The 17,557-nt window shown below is 40.9% G+C and overlaps 2 long non-coding RNA genes across 2 annotated transcripts in view; one reads left to right on the top strand and one right to left on the bottom strand.

Moving 5' to 3' along the window:
- Positions 1-17,557, bottom strand: part of LOC148045344 (uncharacterized) — a 135,597-nt gene that overhangs the window by 106,530 nt on the left and 11,510 nt on the right. The window lies entirely within an intron of this gene.
- LOC106540307 (uncharacterized) overlaps positions 9,925-17,557 on the top strand; it is a 149,354-nt gene continuing 141,721 nt past the window's right edge. The window contains exons 1-2 of the long non-coding RNA XR_015696676.1: positions 9,925-10,067; positions 14,893-14,973. This is a non-coding gene — a long non-coding RNA (uncharacterized LOC106540307). The remainder of the gene's footprint in view (positions 10,068-14,892; positions 14,974-17,557) is intronic.

The following is a 17,557-nucleotide window of genomic DNA, read 5'->3' as shown; positions in this document are numbered from 1 at the left end:
AGCCCCTGAGATATTGGAACACTGCTATTATGTCTCCCCTAGTTCTTCTTTTCATCAGACTAGACATATCCAGTTCCAGCAACCGTTCTTTATATGGTTTAGCCTCCAGTCCCCTAATCATCTTTGTTGCTCTTCTCTACACTCTTTCTAGAGTCTCAACATCTTCAGTGTATTCTGAATGTACTATGCTATGTGCAAATCAGTTCTCATAGAAATATTAAGTTGGAAGCACCCATTTAGGCATTACATTCAACTCTCTGTTCAATTAGGAATCCAAAATAAAGAGTGGATGGTTATAAGCACAGCCGGTGAGGGAACTCACCAGTTAGTTGCACAACTGGCTCCACTTTGAAAGTATTCTTACAATTGGGAGTTCTTCTGATTTTGTATTCTTTTTGTTGTCATAGCCTTAAGGTGGAAAATATATAGCCTGTGATTCCCTCCTTCACTGGATAGTATATGAAAAAGATAGTATTGTCAGAACATTTTTCTATCAGCCTTGTGAAAGTATAAAGATCAAACCTGAAATATTAGCATACCAGAGCACAATAAAATGAAATTGTTCTTCAAGAATAAAGACTAAATATTTGCAATGCAGTATGTTTTAAAATCTTTGGATCCTGCAGTTCACAACTTGTCTATAATATGAACAAAATTTCACTTGGCCTTTCAGATCTTGCTGAATTATAGCTCCCAAACTGCCAGCTAGCAGAGCCTGTAATGACAGGTCATTATATTCTTTGACTTTTAGAGGATCACAAATTCCATCCCCTGCAATTGATCCAAAAGGAACACCCACAATGTGGCATGCATTTTGGTTCACACTTTCAAAATAAATTGGGTTTTTGGTCTGAGCATTACAGGATCTGTGCCTAGATATATGGTATAGGCATATCTTGGTAAGTTGGGAGCTTCGTATTTCAGCGGTAAAGGTTTTTCACAGAAGATTATGGTTTTGAGAAGGACAGCTGGGTGGAAAGATTCTGGTCTGCAATCCTGCAAAATTAATTCTCACTAAGCTGAAAGCTCTGAATCATATGAAGTCCAGGATGTCCATATATTTTTCCGGGAGCAAGTAGATCTCTTGCTAATGGATTAGTGCATTTGTGTCACAGAAAGGAATCCATATGATGAAGGTTGCCAAGTAAAATAAATGTGCTATGAATAAATTTTCAGTAAAAAAAGAGCCATAACTCCAAGCAACAATGGTATTGCTGAATTTCAGAGGACGCATGAAGAAATGTGGGATTCAGGAAGGGCTTTCCAAGAAATAGCAAGTTTTATACATTGTTATGTAGCTAAAATTAATACATATTTCATAAATTCCAAAGTAGTCAAAAGAAGTGTATTTTATTTATTCATGAAATGTATACGCCTCACATCTCACTGTTGCAGTGACTCTTGGCAGCTTAGAAGACCCACATCTTGCCAACAAATCTGTGTCCTATGGCCTTCATAGACTAGTTTAATAATATTAATACAAAATAAAGTATTCATAGAAGCATACCTGGAAGAACTGCAAAGGTCTATGTAGGGTCAAGAAAATGAAGCTTTGCCAGAATTAGATTGTAGAAGCAAACCAAGGGGAATCAGCTATAGAGAAACCAACATAGCTATTGAATGTTTTTAATTTCTGATTCAGTCATCCTCTCCTCTGCCTTTTCCTCAGAAAGAAGCAAGCCCTCTAATTAAAAAAGAAATGGAGGGGGGATAACTGAGCATCTAGAACAGCACAAAAACAACAGAATAAGGTTTCTTGTGTTGAAACTTCTTCCAAAAAAACCATCTAGCACAAGTATTAAAAGATGCCAATACTGTAATGTCAAACATAAGCATTAGCTCATTGCAAGAAACAAACCAATTAATATACAGCATAGCTGCAACTATAACAGAATACCTGATGTGCAAAAAAAAAAAAATCTAAACAGTATCAGCATTTACATCATCAAAATGGAAAATCAGGGTGGAAAATAAGATTAGCAAACTAATATGAGATGTAAGCAACCAAAACAGATGGTGGGGAGGGAGAGAACTGAAGAAAAAGACCAAAGGTTACTTAATCAAGAAATAGCACCTAGAAACAAGGAATATTAAGAAGACACTGAAAATAATAAAGCTGTAAAATAACAGCTACAGCTTAAGGTCAACAAATATGTAGATGAAATTGCACTCTATGAATCCATCTTTGAAGAGACTTCAGTGAACCAGCCAACACCTGACAAAGAAGAAACAGTACAGTTCTGGGTGAGCTAATGGACAAGCCAAAGAAATGCAACAAGAATACAGCTTGAATAAGGGACATGAATAAAAATGAACAATAAATTGAAATGAAAGAACTTGTAATAATAGCATAAAATGCAAAAGGAAGAGCAAGAAAGACAAAGAATTGGTCAGTACCAGGTGAAGATGAACTGCTTGATTTTTGGTTGAAATATCTGACTAGTCTACACTCACTCATTGCCAAGCAATTTAAAAACATACTACAGGGAGTTGAAATTGGAGATTAGATAACATCTGGTGGGCAAAAGCTACCTGATAATGAAACATCTAACAAAAGAAACAGAAGTAGGCAACTACAGTCAATCATCTGCTTACCAACAACTTTCAAATTGCTAACAGGTGTGGAAACTAATGCAGTTCAATAGCACCTGGGTGAAAATAATCTCTTTCCACCTGAGCAGAAAGGAACTGCCTTTCTGGCAAAATTAAGAGCAGGAAAATTGAAGAAATAGACCATGAGTGTCAAACTTGCTGCGTCTCGTTGTCATGTGATGTATCACATTTTTTCTTCCTTTTGCGGAGCTGGGGTGGGTGTGGACTATGCGTGACACATCCGGGCCACCACTTTGACACTGCTGAAATAGACAAAGGGACTAATTCTGGCTATGAAGACCAAGATGTAAAAAAAAAAAAAACACGCATACAAAACAGAATTGAGAAGACAGCAACAAACAAAAAATGCCATCTCTACAAAGAAGCTGAATAAACAGTGGACCACCTAGTTATCTGCTGCAAGAAGATTATACAGACTGACTATAAGTAAAAGTAACAAAAATGGTGCATTAAAAGATTGGCAAAAACACTGTTTGCTTCAAGTAAGAACTTGTGAAACCATGAATAATGCTAAAAAAAGCTAATGTGCTCTGGGATTTTAGAATTCAAACAGACAAGCACCTCCACATAACACCCAGGTCTTAACAATTGTTGATAAGAAAGCCAGAAAAAGTCTTGACTAGTGGATGTTGCAGTACCTGGAGACAGCAGGAAGAACTGGAAAAAAATCACAAAATTCAAAGACCCATAAATAGAAGTAACACAATTGTGGCAAAATAAAGCAAAGGTAGGACCAATCTTATTGCACCTTGGGTTCAATCCAAACATCTGGACACACTTGGCAAAATTACCAAATTAATTGCAAAAAGCAGCCTTACTTTGAACAGCTTACATTCTGCAATGATTAAGGTAACCTTGGGAAGAATTTGATAGGTAGACAAAAATACCATATCCAGTCTAAATATCTGGCTAACTGTTAGACTAATCATAATAACAAATATTGTGAGAATTCCAAGTACAAACTGGTAAAGTCTTGGTGCATAATATAACAGATATAACTGTGATTGAAAAAAGGAGGTGTGTCTAACTGATGTGGCAATCAGTGCTAGGGGATAGTACTAAAGTAGAAGAAAAGGAATTGCGTCAAGATCTAAAAATCTAACTTGAAAAATTATGGCATACATCAGATGTGGCATTCCCTGTGGTTATCAGCATACTGGGTGTTATATCAGAATACCTTGGACTATACTTAGAAAATCTGAGCATTCACCAAAATTCCAAGTATCAAATTACAGATAGCAACATTGCTTCAATCCACATATATACCGATACATTACAACTTGGTTCTTAGGAAAAACACAGAATACAGAATAACAAAATTGGAAGGACCTTGGAGATCTTCTAATCCTATCCCCTGTCCAAGCAGGAACCCTACACCAATGGCTGTCCAATCTCAAAAACCACAAGTGATGGAACACCCACAACATCTGAAGGCAAGCCATTTCACTGATCAATTGTTCTCATTGTCAGGAAATTTCTCATTAGTTCTAAGTTGGATTTCTCTTTGATGAGTTTCCATCCAATACTTTCTTGCCTTGAAGTGCTTTGGAGAATAGGTTGTCCCATCTTAATTATGAAAGCTCTCAAATACTGGAAGACTGCTATCATGTCACCCCTGGTCCTTCTCTTTGTTAGACTAGACATAACCATTTCCTGAAACCAACATATGTTTTAGCCTCTAGTTTCCTAATCATTTTTGTTGCTCTTTTCTGCACTTTCTAGAGTCTCAACATTTTTTTTGTATCACTGTATCATGGAAGCCAGAACTGGATGCAGTACTTCAAGTATGATCTTAATAAGGCAATATACAGTGGTATTAATATTTCACATGATCTCGATGCATATGAAGGCCACCACCAGCTAAAGACCTAGCAACTGTTATTTCATTGTTCTGCACAATAAAATATAATGCAACCCTAGCTGGAAAAGGTTGCCTACATTTGCAATAAAATTGAAGTACTTTTCTCTAACTGAGCCAAAATACCATGAATTGCTTAAAGTAGATTTAAGGGGGGAAATGTTATGATTGAAGATTCTAATTGAAATCTTGGGAACTTCCAAATGGAAAGTTCTGTAATTTTAAATGCAGAATTCTCCAGCCATCATGACCCTTCCTCGGGATTCTGGCCATTTTACTAAACCCATGATGGAAGAGTCTTAAAAATTATGGAACTGACAGAGATGGCACTATTAAAATCTCTTACTAGAAAAAAGGCATTGGTGAAATTTAACTTTAAATGGAAGCCTTTTATTGACTTTTTGCAAGAAATAGGGGAGAATCTTTCTCTCTATGTTTTCTCTCTATCTATCTCCACCTTTCTATGTTTGTTACTTTTTATCTTTATGTTCTATTTAAAAAAGAATCTTAGTTGGTTTAGGGTTGAAAAAAAAGTGACTGCCAAGGTCACCCAGCTGACTTTGAGTCTAAGGTAGGACTAGAACTCACAGTCTCCTGGTTTCTAGCCTGATGCTAGAAACTATACCAAGTGGCTGTATCACTAAGAAGTAGATATAGTTATACTCTATTGAAGATAGTGTTCGAATAAAAGAATAAGTATATTACCTGTGAAATCACAGCTTTAGCTTTTTTTATAGTATGCATTTTCTAATGCTAAGTTAATATATGAACTTGATATATGATCACATAAAGATAATACCAGAAACCATACTGAGATAATTAGACAGTGACTTATGAGAATATTGTCTGGATGTGGAAGAGGAATGTAAGGACTAGTCTTTCTTCAAAATACTAAATTTGCTTAATTTATACTGGCCACATCTAACCTGCCTTAGTGGAAAATTCAAGATGCCTGAAATGGGGGTAGGGGGCATGTCTTTTTGTATTTCTGTTTTGTATTTTGTTTAATTTAAATTGCAGTACAGGATGTAGAATTTTGTATTATTCTAGGAAGTGAAGTCCCACATATGTCATAGGCATCAGCTTTGGAAAATAATAAAAAGCAACCTGAGAGAGCAAGGTGGGAAAAAAAACAAGAAAATAAACCATGGTAAATATGCATTCTCTGGGAAGCAGCTATCAGTTTCAATGATTATAAAGATAATTATGAAAACCTATACCAACATCTACTTTGCCATTTTTTTTTCAAAAACATTATTCCTCTTGAAACAAGATTTTATTTTTCTACTGTATTCTGAGTGGTGGAATTTTTATTTCATCTGGTTGTTGTTATATTTTTGGAATTACTTTGCAACTCTGTTTTTTGGAAGTCAAAACAGAAATGCAACTTTATTTAAAATGGGAGTTTGATTGGATCGACTCCAACTTGTGCCGGCAAGGGAAAAAATGTGTGTTGTGTGTTCTTAACAATTATTTTAACAAGACCGAAAATCTGGTCCTTCACAGAGGTTTATTTTTACCTCTATATTCCACCTACCTAAGTATTTTAACCTAAGGTTGGAGATAGATCTAATAGACCATTCAGATATGTCAAAAGGGGAAACATCCATCCTTTTAGTCTTAGTTTAACAACCCTTGGAAGAATAGATGGTGCAACCTAACAGTCCCTGATCTCAGCAAACTGAAATGCCTGACTGTCATCCATTTCCCCATTTCAGCTGAAGAATACAATGAAAAGGCAATTTCTGGTTATTAACAGGAGAACCTACAAGGGATGAATTATTTTAAAAAGTCAAAATGGTGGCCGTAATGGTGTGATCAAAGCACATAAAAAAGTAGAGGCGTGACTGTATCATTGTGGCAGTCATGTTGACATTTTGGAACACCACTGGTTAATTCTGCAATTCTGATTCCTCCACCCTCTGCCTTTGTTTCTGTGGATCTTGCAAATTTTCACAGTGTCCTGTCACTTTGAATTGACCTATTAGAAGTCTTACTGATCCTGGAGTTTAAAACTGATTGAAATGTCATCCTTGTGAACCTGTGAACTTACTTCTGAGTAAATATGCACCGTCTGGGACTGCCAGCATCTCTCTTCTCCATTGATTCCAAGGCCAAGTAGTGCAAAACCTAGTCCCTTCTCCAACTCCAAACTTTGGAGTTTTACTCTGAAATTCAACTTCCATTGCTGAGAAGTTTGTTCCACTATGTTTGTTGGCTCTCAGTTTCAGGTGAATGAAAAAAATGAATCCCCACACAGCACAGTGGTTTCTGGAGAACCTGTGTAACTCCAGACATACTTCTCTTTTGACTTTGTTAATCTCTGGTCAACAAACACAGCAGGCTGGTCACCAGTAGGATGGCTAGATAGCTCTACTTCTCTAAGAGAAAATGGAGGGTGGGAGAGAGACACACACAACACAGTTTCTTGAAATCTTTTGTGGGTCTAGAAAAGCTTTAACAACCCCAGAACGCTCCAATCCTACTCAAGTGGTACACTATTATGGTCCTGAACACCCTTCCCATCCTCAACCTGATGCTTGTGAAGGACATTGATTGTTCTACAGGTTGTTCCCTCCTAGTATAACAGGTTGGAGTGATGGGAAATCCTCTGGAAGGCCTTAGGCTGGGGCAGACCATCCCCCTTCCAAGGAATGAATGAATACAACTCCCCTCCAAGGAGGAATAAATACAACCGTCTTCACTCCTGGGGGGGGGGCGGCGAAGGTGGAGACCTCTGGAGGGATTTGACCCCAGAAAAAAATAGTTGGGGCCCCAGTTTTTCCCTGGCCTTGCTGATGGAGCTTCCCCCGCAGTCCTCCCCCCAAGCGGATCTTGGGGGGTCAACGCCGCCTGATGCAACCCCACCGCTCGCTACCATTGATGGGTTGGCAAAAGGGGCTTGCGATCAGGCAAAGCAGCCAGGCTCACTTTCGCTTCACCTGATCAATGAGACGTCCCTGTGTCGTGGGAATGCAAAGTGTGCAGAAGCCCTAGTTCTCCGGCATAAAGAACGGCGACCGATCCGAGCGTTTGAGACATGAGTGGCTTCTGTGGTCTTTTACCCCCATCTTCCAGGGGTTTGGGTCCACAGCCGCCTTTCCTTTAGCGCTGCTCGTTAATTTGGGAAAGGCTCTTTCCTCTAGAAACTTTCTTGCAATCCTCACACGCCGTTTTTATTCCCTATAAGCCCATCCACGTCCCTCTTTTTCTTTCCAGGTGTCTCTAGATATTTTGCAGCAAAGATACCTTGCATTAATGTTCAGATGCGATGCATTGCGCCTGAAAAGGCATCGTCCTATTTCTCGGTTACACGATACCCGTTTAATGGCATGTCAGGCGCGCCCGCTCAAAACTAAGCCTGGCTGAATTTAGCGGGATTTATTTCGTGACCAGCTATTTTAAACCACTAAAGAAGAAGCAGATCAATATCATTCACAACTTTCTTTTTTTAATCCAGTGTTAGCCTAATGTAGATACCTTGATATCAAAGCTATGTTATTATTAGGACAATTGTATATAATTTCTGAGGTTCTGCCGAATACTTCTGAACTGAACTACTGTATTAAGAACGACCTTCATATATCAGTATTGATGGCTGCAGTTGTGGCTATTTGTAAAGAAATCTTGGGCGTGGATATGGTTTAAGAACAAGCACTTATATAATTGATCTAGTCGTTAAAAATGGAAATACTTGGGAAAGCAATTGAATCTTTGGACGTTCACTTGAATTATTTGGAAAACGCAGGTTTCAGATGCTTAGTTTTTAGATGTAGATGTCTTGGTGGATGGCATCCAGTAAAGATGGCATTGATCTGAAGTCCAGCAAATTAGATCTTGAAATTTAGGCACTGGGGATTTCTTCACTAAACATAAAAATGTGTTGAACTATTGAAACTTTTCTTTTTGCTTACTTTTAATCGGTGTCCTTCTTTCTGTACATTTCCCTACCCTTTATCTTTATTTTGACATGGTTAAACTACCTCCCCCCCCCGCCCCAAAAGGACCGGCGAGGGGTTTCCCCTGAGTAGAGAAGCGAAATGCAGGATGGCACAGGTCTTGGAAGAAATTAGAGAATTTAGGCTGAAAAAGTCTTTGATAAAAGATTCGTTTCATTACAAGTGGCTGAGCATTATTTTTCCATACGCACGCACAAGCACTCCCACAGGAAGCGTGTGAATGTAGATGGAGATACAGTAAAGAATAAACATGTAATGCATGAGGAATCGGGAGGGGGAATATAAATGGTACAGTAACCTGTACCGCCACATGACTTTTCTGAAACTTATTTCGATCTTCTTCAAGTCAAGAACTTCCCACCTGCCAAAACGGATTATGACAATCCAAACCATCCCTGATAAAACACCAATGCTGTCAGTGGAAACGGTTGATGGGCTTAAAAGTGCTGTAACTTCTCTGGGTTTGACCCAAAAGGAAACAGCCCACATGGTTATGTCTCAAGATGTTGCACTAAATACGGAAAGAGCCTTGGGGGTTTGTTTTTTAGGACAGAATCCAGTTCTTCAAGACGGAGCTCCAAGAGTTCCTAATTGAGACTAAACACTCTTCCCCGAGATTTCGTCTCGGGAGAAAGGAATATCCCGCCGGTGTCCGAAGAAAACTCCGTGAACTTCGATGGGAAATAATTAAAAAAAAAATCACGCTTCATCAATTTCGTATTCTATTGTTCTAATTAACAACTGGACATGCATACCATTTTGCGGGCCCCAAGCTTTTCGCATCATCAAAACTATATCCTTGCACATTTTTTAAAAAAATATATAACATTAGAGTGGCCACCCGAAACTTTAAACGTTTAGGAATCCACTCGATTTCAAAGGCGATCTTGCGCAGATCAACAAGCCCATCCTTAGGATGGGAAAAGGAATTCCCAGCCAGGGACTCCCTGAGCATAAAAGTGAAGGAACGCCCTTCCAGGTCCAGGTCCAGGTCCAGGTCCTGATGGCAGGAACCGAACGTGGCCCATCAGGACCAAAAAAGTGACCCACCGGTCCCGATTGCCCGCCCTTGCCAAGGAAGAGGGCCGGCGGATCCTGTCGTCAAAGGGCAGCCTCGGACGGCAGCTCCCTCTGAGGTCGGCGGACGCTGCAGGTCTCAAGAGTTTCGACCCGGTTTGCACTACGGCAGAGTTTTGTGGCGTGTCCACGATTCTCGCCCAGATCCCTTAAAAGTGATAAGGAAAGAGGCGAAGCTTGAGACTCTTTAGAGCCGTGTAGTTTCCTCGAGCTTTCCGAGTTTGCAAGTTTCTTTGCTTGCTGAGGAAAAGCCTCGAAAGCTTTCCTGAGCTTGGAGACCAGTCCGGCCTGCATGCCCAGATTCTGCCACTAGAGGTCACTGTCCCACCACCGTCTCCCTGTGCCGAGTTCCACCTCCTTCCATGTTTTTTTTTAACTCAAATTAGCACCGTATTAATTAACGCCGTAGTCTATCAATCGCCGTTTCTCAGCCCAGGGCAAACGCAAGGTTTAGGTAGAACAAAGAAAAACACTCGTTCCCCGTCTAATTTTCAAATGCCATCCAAAACAAAAATCCTTCATCCTTCACAAAACGGGAACCGAGCGTCTGAGTGACTAAGGTACAGTTTCCTAAGACTTTTAACTTTGGGGCTTATGAACCGGCGTCGCCGAGCTCTCTTCTCCGCTCCTGGCGCCGAAGAAGGACAGGGCGGAAGGGCGGGAAGGCTTGGGGGTGGGGAGGAATGCTCTCTCGTTCGCGCTCTCGTGCAAGAAATGCCACAACGGCTGAGCGCCTGACGCGCGTTAAAATTGGCCGACGAGGACTAATCTCCATACTCTTTAATTACGGGAAAGGCTTCCATAAAAACATTCAGGCGGCAGGATTTGACTGACAGCTTCGCGTCTCTCCCCGACCCTTCGGGGCCCTTCAGAGGCCGCTTCTCCCTTCAGGACTGGGAGAGCTTCGAATGGAAGGGAAGGCCCAAACTTTGCGGGCCTCTCAGTAGAGCTCCCCGCCAATTGCTCTAGGCTTGTTTGCGAGGAAGGCAAACCCAGAAGAAGGGTTTCCCTCCCAGAAAGGGACCGCTTTTCTTTGAACCTTCTAGGCCTCTCCGCTTCTCTCCCCAGTTTCAACCTGCTCTGAGGACCGGGCGTGTGCGCCGTATAGGCCAGGAAGCTCGTGGGGAGGCCGCAAAAGGCTGCGTGTGCCGGCGGTGGTGATGAGGGGAGAATAGCTGTGCGTTTATGTAGGTCAACCACGGTAGGCCTGGCGAGCCGAAGTCCTGGGAGGGTCAGGCGGACCACCGGTTCTGTTTCTGCTCAGGCTCGATGGACCTTGGTCAAGAGCCGCCGACCGGATCTTTCCTCTAGCGAAGCCGATATTCGGAGGGTTTTCCCCGCCTGCTGTGAGGGAGCCTTTGCAGGCACAACTTCGACGGAGCGCTCCCTCCGCTAGGCCAGGAAACCGAACTGGAGCGGGGGGAGGGGGGACTGGGCGCCGCCGGCTTATTGAACGGAAGGCCATCAGCGCGTCGGGCCCTGCGGGCGGCGGTCCCTCAAGGCGGCTCGGCGGAGGCCCGGGGTCAATCACCGCTCGCTGTCGGTTCATCGGCATTTCCCTCCGAGAGCAAAGGCATCCGGCTGTCAGCCGTCCGGTGCGGTTTGTCTCCGAGCGAGAGTGCCGTGGCTGGGTCAAGCCCCCCGGGGTCAGATGTCAGCTTGCCTGGAGTTCCCCTGCGCCCTGACCCGGCCTCCCCTTGCAAGGCGATGCGGCCACCCGCAGGACTCAGCTGGGCGGCGCAGGGCCTCCACTCCGCCCGCGATTAGCCCAGGAGGCGGCTTTTCCGAAGGCTGGAAGGCGCCAGGCGAGCAGCCCGGCTATTGTGGTGCCCTCCCCAACACACACACACAAACATACAAACACTTTTTAAGAAAGCCTTTCGGGGCACCTGATGTTGTTTTTCGAGGAAGGACAAGGGAAGGCACGTCCCATATTAGGGCGGAAGGTTTTGGCTCCCCGATTGCCACCAATAGGGCTCCGGAGGCCTCTCACCCAAGGCACGAAGCGCCTGTTATGGCGCGCCCCTCTGGTGAAAAGAAGGGAATTGGCGCTCCCCCCACCCCCAATCTTTTAGCGAGCGCTGCTGGGCAGAAAGGGAGGCAGGCAGCCACACCCACCCTGCCTCTCTTCGGCTGGATTCCGCAAGGGCTCGGAGCCTTTAGACCCCCGTCTCTTTCGTTAAGGACGCTCGGTCCTCTGCGGATTCCGCTATGGCAGGAGGCGACTCCCCAAAGTACCGAAAGAAATAAGAGTACCAATAAAGGAGGATATCTATAGTTCAGAGTTGAAAAAAGAGACCCTGAGTTCTCTTTTGCTAACACCATATTTGGGGGCTGGGATTGGAATGCGAAGTAGTTTCCTTTATCTCTAGCTGGGGAGAACAAATGGGGCGCAGATTTGCTGCTTTTGATGGGTCGTTTCACCATTTTCACTCCCTTGAAAGCGAGCGGGCGACCTCCTGAGGGCTTTTGACGCGCTTTCTTAGAAACTTCGGTGCCAGGGGATCCAATTCACCCCAAGGAGAACTGGAGTGTTTAATCTGGAACACAGACTCCTCAAAGGATGCCGTCCTCGAAAATGGATCAAGCTAGCCCTAATGATGTCACCCTTGGTTCTAAACGTATTTACATACCAATGTAATGCTGATTTCAACGGAGCTTGAATGAACGCGATTCAAAGATTGCTCTTTGGATAGGTCTCTGTCAGCGGGATATTCCCTTATAGGTGGTGCGGGTATATTAGACCTCAAACCGGTTTATGTACCACGCGACAGCATTACTCCCCCCGCCCCACACACACACACTTTAAAAAGAATAGTTGAGTGACCTGTGTATATATCAAACATGAAACTGACTTCGGAAACTTACCGATGAAATACAGACTGGTAAATCGCTGCCCCTTTATTTGAGACTTAATAATAACCCTTTGAGACTCGGCAATATTTGACTGGAGACTTTAAAAGCAACGCTGATTCGGCTAATGGAGTCGGGGCGGGAGGGGGATGAGGAGGAAAATCAGTGCCCACACTGGAAACTTTGCCCAGAACGAGAACGAAGGAGAGACCTCGTCATTTTTGGGGAAGGGTAACCATCAACTCAATCCTATTCCTTTTCCTTCTGATCTAGGTTCTATCGAACTAATGAGATTTACCTTGATTCCCTACCCTAAGCGAACGTAATGTCGCAGTTTCCGAAGTGAGGGGAAAAAACCCAAACAGAATCGCACCGTAGCAGATGCTCCCCTTCTTTCCGTAAGACAGGGCTCGTTTATTCATGATCCCAAACAGGAGACGATGGGAAAGGCCGTATCCTCAAGAAAACTGTTAGGAACGTGGCGGAAATACGCTTTTCGCTAGAAATAAGGAAATACAGATTAATTACTACACCCCATGGAAGCGTGTAAAAACCTTGTAAAGTGGAGTCTGCAGGTCTTTCACCAACCCTGTCCTCGTTGATTCTCCAGAGCTAAGTATTTTATCCTCTAGTTTCGGTAACCCCTGATTAGCATTTCTCCCGGTGGAAACGCTCTTTAAGATAAGGCCGAGACGTCTGGCCCGGTCCAGGTCTGAACAGGACCCTCTGAAATTCGGAAACGCGGGGTCACGGCAAACAATGGGCACAATTATTGCCTAAGTCCCCCTGAAATGAAGCGGGTGCGCGCCAGACGGCCCCCTCCAGGTTACCAGTTGGGATTCTTGCGCAGGTCCTATTAATTTCGCTGGGACCCAAGCAAGGTATTCTCGAAATCGGATTGTGTTTTTTAGTCCGCTATTTTTTTAATTTGATATTTTAAAACATTGTGTATTTTTTCTTTTAATTTGGTCAACTGAATTTATTAAAGACATATCTGGGACAGATGTAGAAAGGGAAGTTGGGTCATTTTTCAGCTTAATGGTTTCTCTTTTGCACCCGGACCTAAATTATCAAAGGTGGCCTATTTGGCAAAATCAGTGTTTCTCAGCTAATTCAGACATATTCTGTGTAAAGTCAGTGTCAAATAACCTCATCCAACCGAGGTTATCTGAAGCATATGTATTTCAGGTGATGTCCTGTAATATATATTTTAACAATAATTACACTATTTAACTAGTGCATTGAATTGATTTTATAACAGTTATAGGAAAGCAAATAGACCCCATTTACATTATTGACCTTTTCAACATATTTCAGCATGCAATTAATTTGATCTTTATATTTTATAATACAAAGGGTATATAAGAAATATTCACCATGTTGTAGTCCATTGTAATTTAAATAAGCCTAAATGCAAATTTTGCATGTGGAAAATATGCCCCATGTAAAGTTTGCTTTTTTGACCTATGCTGACATGTCAATATTTTATCATTATTTAAACAGTATATAAAGGTAAAAGTGATGTAACTGAAAATAATTATGAAAAATGACTTTGCAATCATTTATTCAACAAACATAACATGTGCCATTTCATTCTATAGAAAAAGAAAATATACTTTTTGTTCTAATAAGTAGTATTGCCTGCTTTGACAGAAACAACTTAATAGAAATGTTTCTTATAACCATCTATAGTCTCCAACATTAATTGAGAGAATCCCCCCCCCCCCCGCCACTTCTCCATACAGATTTTTTTTTTAGCTGTGTGATGTTTGAGGGCTTTCTTCCATGCATGGCCTGTTCAATGGGATCTGGGATTTGACTTGGCCATTCCAGAATCCTCTATTTCTTTCTCTATCATGCAGCAATCCCATGGTGGATTTACTGGAATGTTTGGATCTTTGTCATGTTGCAAGGTCCACTTTCAGTTGAGTCTCATTCTTCTGACAAATGGCTTCATATTAACCTCAAGTATCCTCTGATACAATAAATAATTCATAGTGGATTCTGCAATGTTGAGTTGCCTAGGCCCCAATGCAACAAAGCAGCCCCAAACCATAGCATTCCAAGCACCAGGATTTATAATTATATTATATAATTATAATTGATATTAGATTCTTTTGGTGAAATGCTGTCTTCAGTTTTTTCCAAACACCTCCAAATAACTCAATCTTTGTCTTGTTTGCACATTGTTCCAGAAGTCCTTGTCTTTGCCTAGTTGTTTAAGAACAAATTTAGTCTTACTTCAATGTTCTGTCTTAACAGCAAAGGTTTCCTCCTGGCACATCACCCCATATACAGCTTTCTAATAGTCAGATTTATGCACTTTGACACCAATAGTGATGAGAGAAATTTTTAGGTCACAGGATGAAATTTTGCTGTCCTTGGAGATTACTTTTAGCATCTTGCATTCTTCTGTGTGATGGCCTAGCCAGAGCAAGCTGGCAGTTATTTCCAACCCTTTCCACTTGTAGATGATCCTCATGATAGTGAAATGATTGATGTCTAATTGTTTGGCAATAAATCTCTTCCCAGATTCATGGGCTACAACCTTCTTTTTGAAGGCCTTAGAGAGAGCGATGGATCTAGACATGATTATACCACAAACTTCAAAAAGTAAGTCAAACTAAATGTCTGAACTAAGACAGGATCCTTGCGCATCTTCTCTTAAGATGTTCCATTTGAACCTGGTCTGGTGTACTTTATTCTAATTTTAGTTATTTGAGGTGGTGTTAAATATAAGGGTGTAGTTACTTTTTCCACATGCAAAATTTGCATTTTTATATTGGTTTAAATTACACACCGAGCTACAACATGTAATTGGTTCATATTTGTTATATCTCTTTATCATTATTCTTGAAATGTAGATCAAGTATCTGTATGTTGAAAAAGTAAAAAATCTCAATGGACTACTTGCTTTGTAACAAAACGGTGGTGTTATGTAAGCAGTTTTAAAAGTAATAAATTCACTGGCTCAGTGACATATTTTTAGTGAGACATTCCACTTCATCAGTTTTGCCAATTCCACTCTAAATCTAAAGTATGATTTGATCAACCTGTTTTAGAAATATTCTTATCTTAATATTTCTGAGGCTTTATTAGAAACTGTAGCTTGGCCTCCCAACAATGCAATTGTATGTAGGCCAGCTTTTTGAAAAAGAGCAGGAACAAAGGCAACTTCAGCTGCGAGAAATATTATGCAATTGATGGTGATGGTATGAAGTCAGGTTAATTTGGCAGTTTATGGACAATGGAAAGAAAAATGATTTTGCTGATTTTTACGTTTTTAATAAATGTGCTAAACTTTTAATGTTTTATGTTATGACATAACATATTATAAAACAATAACCACAAATTGTTTTTAGAAGTTTCTGATAGACTCAGGATAACATTTTAATTTACTATGAATTAAAGTTTAAAAAAATCTGAACTTAATAACATATTTTATATAACACGTTAAATTACAAAGAACATTTTAAACTCTGTGTATGCATATAGTTTTATGCAAAGTATATAAATAATTATGCATAAACCAGAAATACTATACTTTTTATATACAGGCTTAGCAAATTTATGCCAGAAATGGTAGGTCTAACTTCCGATCCTCTACTAGTTGTACATAGGTCCTATGAAAATGAGTAGGATTTGCATTAAAAATTCATAGCTTCACTAACCTTCAGCCAGGCTCATTCTCTCCCATTTTTTTTTGAAGCCAAATATTTCAGTACTGGTCTCAATAATATTGCACTGGGTTTGTAAAAGCCAATATAGGGAATTTGGAATAGTATACCAGAGGACTTGGAGGCAAGAAGTAAATTGAAGAAAATGCTGGGATGTAAACATTCTAGGAAGAAACCTTCAGCTGGCCTATGTGTTCTCACACCTCAAGACCTAGCACTACACACTTTTTCTGTACAGGGGTACTTGAATATTCCTCTCAGATCAGACTAAAGGTCAATTTCATGTATAAACCTGTTTCTTTACTGCTAATCTAGTGTGTCTAGAATGGACAGCTTCCCACAACATGGTGGTCTAGTACTTCAATCCTCTTCAATCTCCAAGCCCTTGGTTGGGGTGGAAAGCATAGAATCCAATGTATTTGTAAGAACACTAAGTTCCTATGACACCAGAAAAAGCAACCATTTACTGTAGGAATATCTGAAAACAGCAGTATGAGCAATAAGAAAGATACTACTGTAGTCTCATGAAAAGTAATTAAGTCTTACTCCAGATGCATCAACTATAACATTAACGGAAGATCAGCCACTTCCTTATATCAAGATTGCCAGAATGCAATTACACCTTATTACTCCTGTTGTAACCCTTTATTGGATATCAAATCCTGTGGGTTGCAAGTTCTTGACCTCCTAAGCAAGGCTAATTCCCATCTAAGGTAGAACAAACAACTTGAGTAAACCCTAACCTTAACCCTTTAGATCTCCTTAAAACTGAATAAATTTCTATGTAAATTACTGGGGACTACAAACTTTCTCTTCCCAAATCTTGGATTGCTTCTTGCTTTCTGCTGCATACAGTCCAATTTGCTGCACCAGTTAGTAAATGTCACTGAAAGCAGTGGAATGTTTCTGTCTGTAAGTCTATCATGCTAATTGTGTTGACTTTAAAGAGTTAAATTTAAAGGGTTAAATTTAAAGAGACTGTTGTACGTATTATGTTCTTGAATAAACTGCAAATGTGTGTTTGCAGGCCACACTCCTAAAAGCATTTTCCTTGCTAGAATTACAGTCCACTTAAGGTTCCTTCTATTATTTAGCATCTAAATGGTGCTTATAAGATTGATTTAAGCTTTTGAAGTCCTAAAACAAAGATGGTATCAGATCTTAATATTTAATTTTCTGGTAGCCTTAGGCAAATCAATATGGACAATTCTCTCTCTCTCTCTCTCTCTCTCTCCCTCCCTCCCTCCCTCCCTCCCTCTCCCTCCCTCTCCCTCTCTCCCCCTCTCTCTTGAATTCTTACTTGAGAGTGAGTCCCAACTGCATCTTATTCCAAAAAAAAAGCATACAGAGAATTTGCTTCGGGCTAAATGGAACTGTGGAGAATGACCTCAGCTGACTTCTTTGGAAGGTTTTCTAAGTCATTGCACATACAGCACACTTCTCTATGTTTACTCCACTGTATTAAATATAATCTGTTGCCAGAAAATACTGTTCTGGAACAGACTTTTTGGTCTCAAATA

The sequence above is a fragment of the Thamnophis sirtalis genome, unplaced genomic scaffold, assembly GCF_051295495.1.
Source record: "Thamnophis sirtalis isolate CommonGarterSnake01/CBP01778 unplaced genomic scaffold, rThaSir2_p1.2 scaffold_5, whole genome shotgun sequence".
NCBI lineage: Eukaryota > Metazoa > Chordata > Lepidosauria > Squamata > Natricidae > Thamnophis > Thamnophis sirtalis.
The sequence above is the reverse complement of the archived record's forward strand: the minus strand, read 5'-3'. Positions and strand labels throughout refer to the sequence as shown.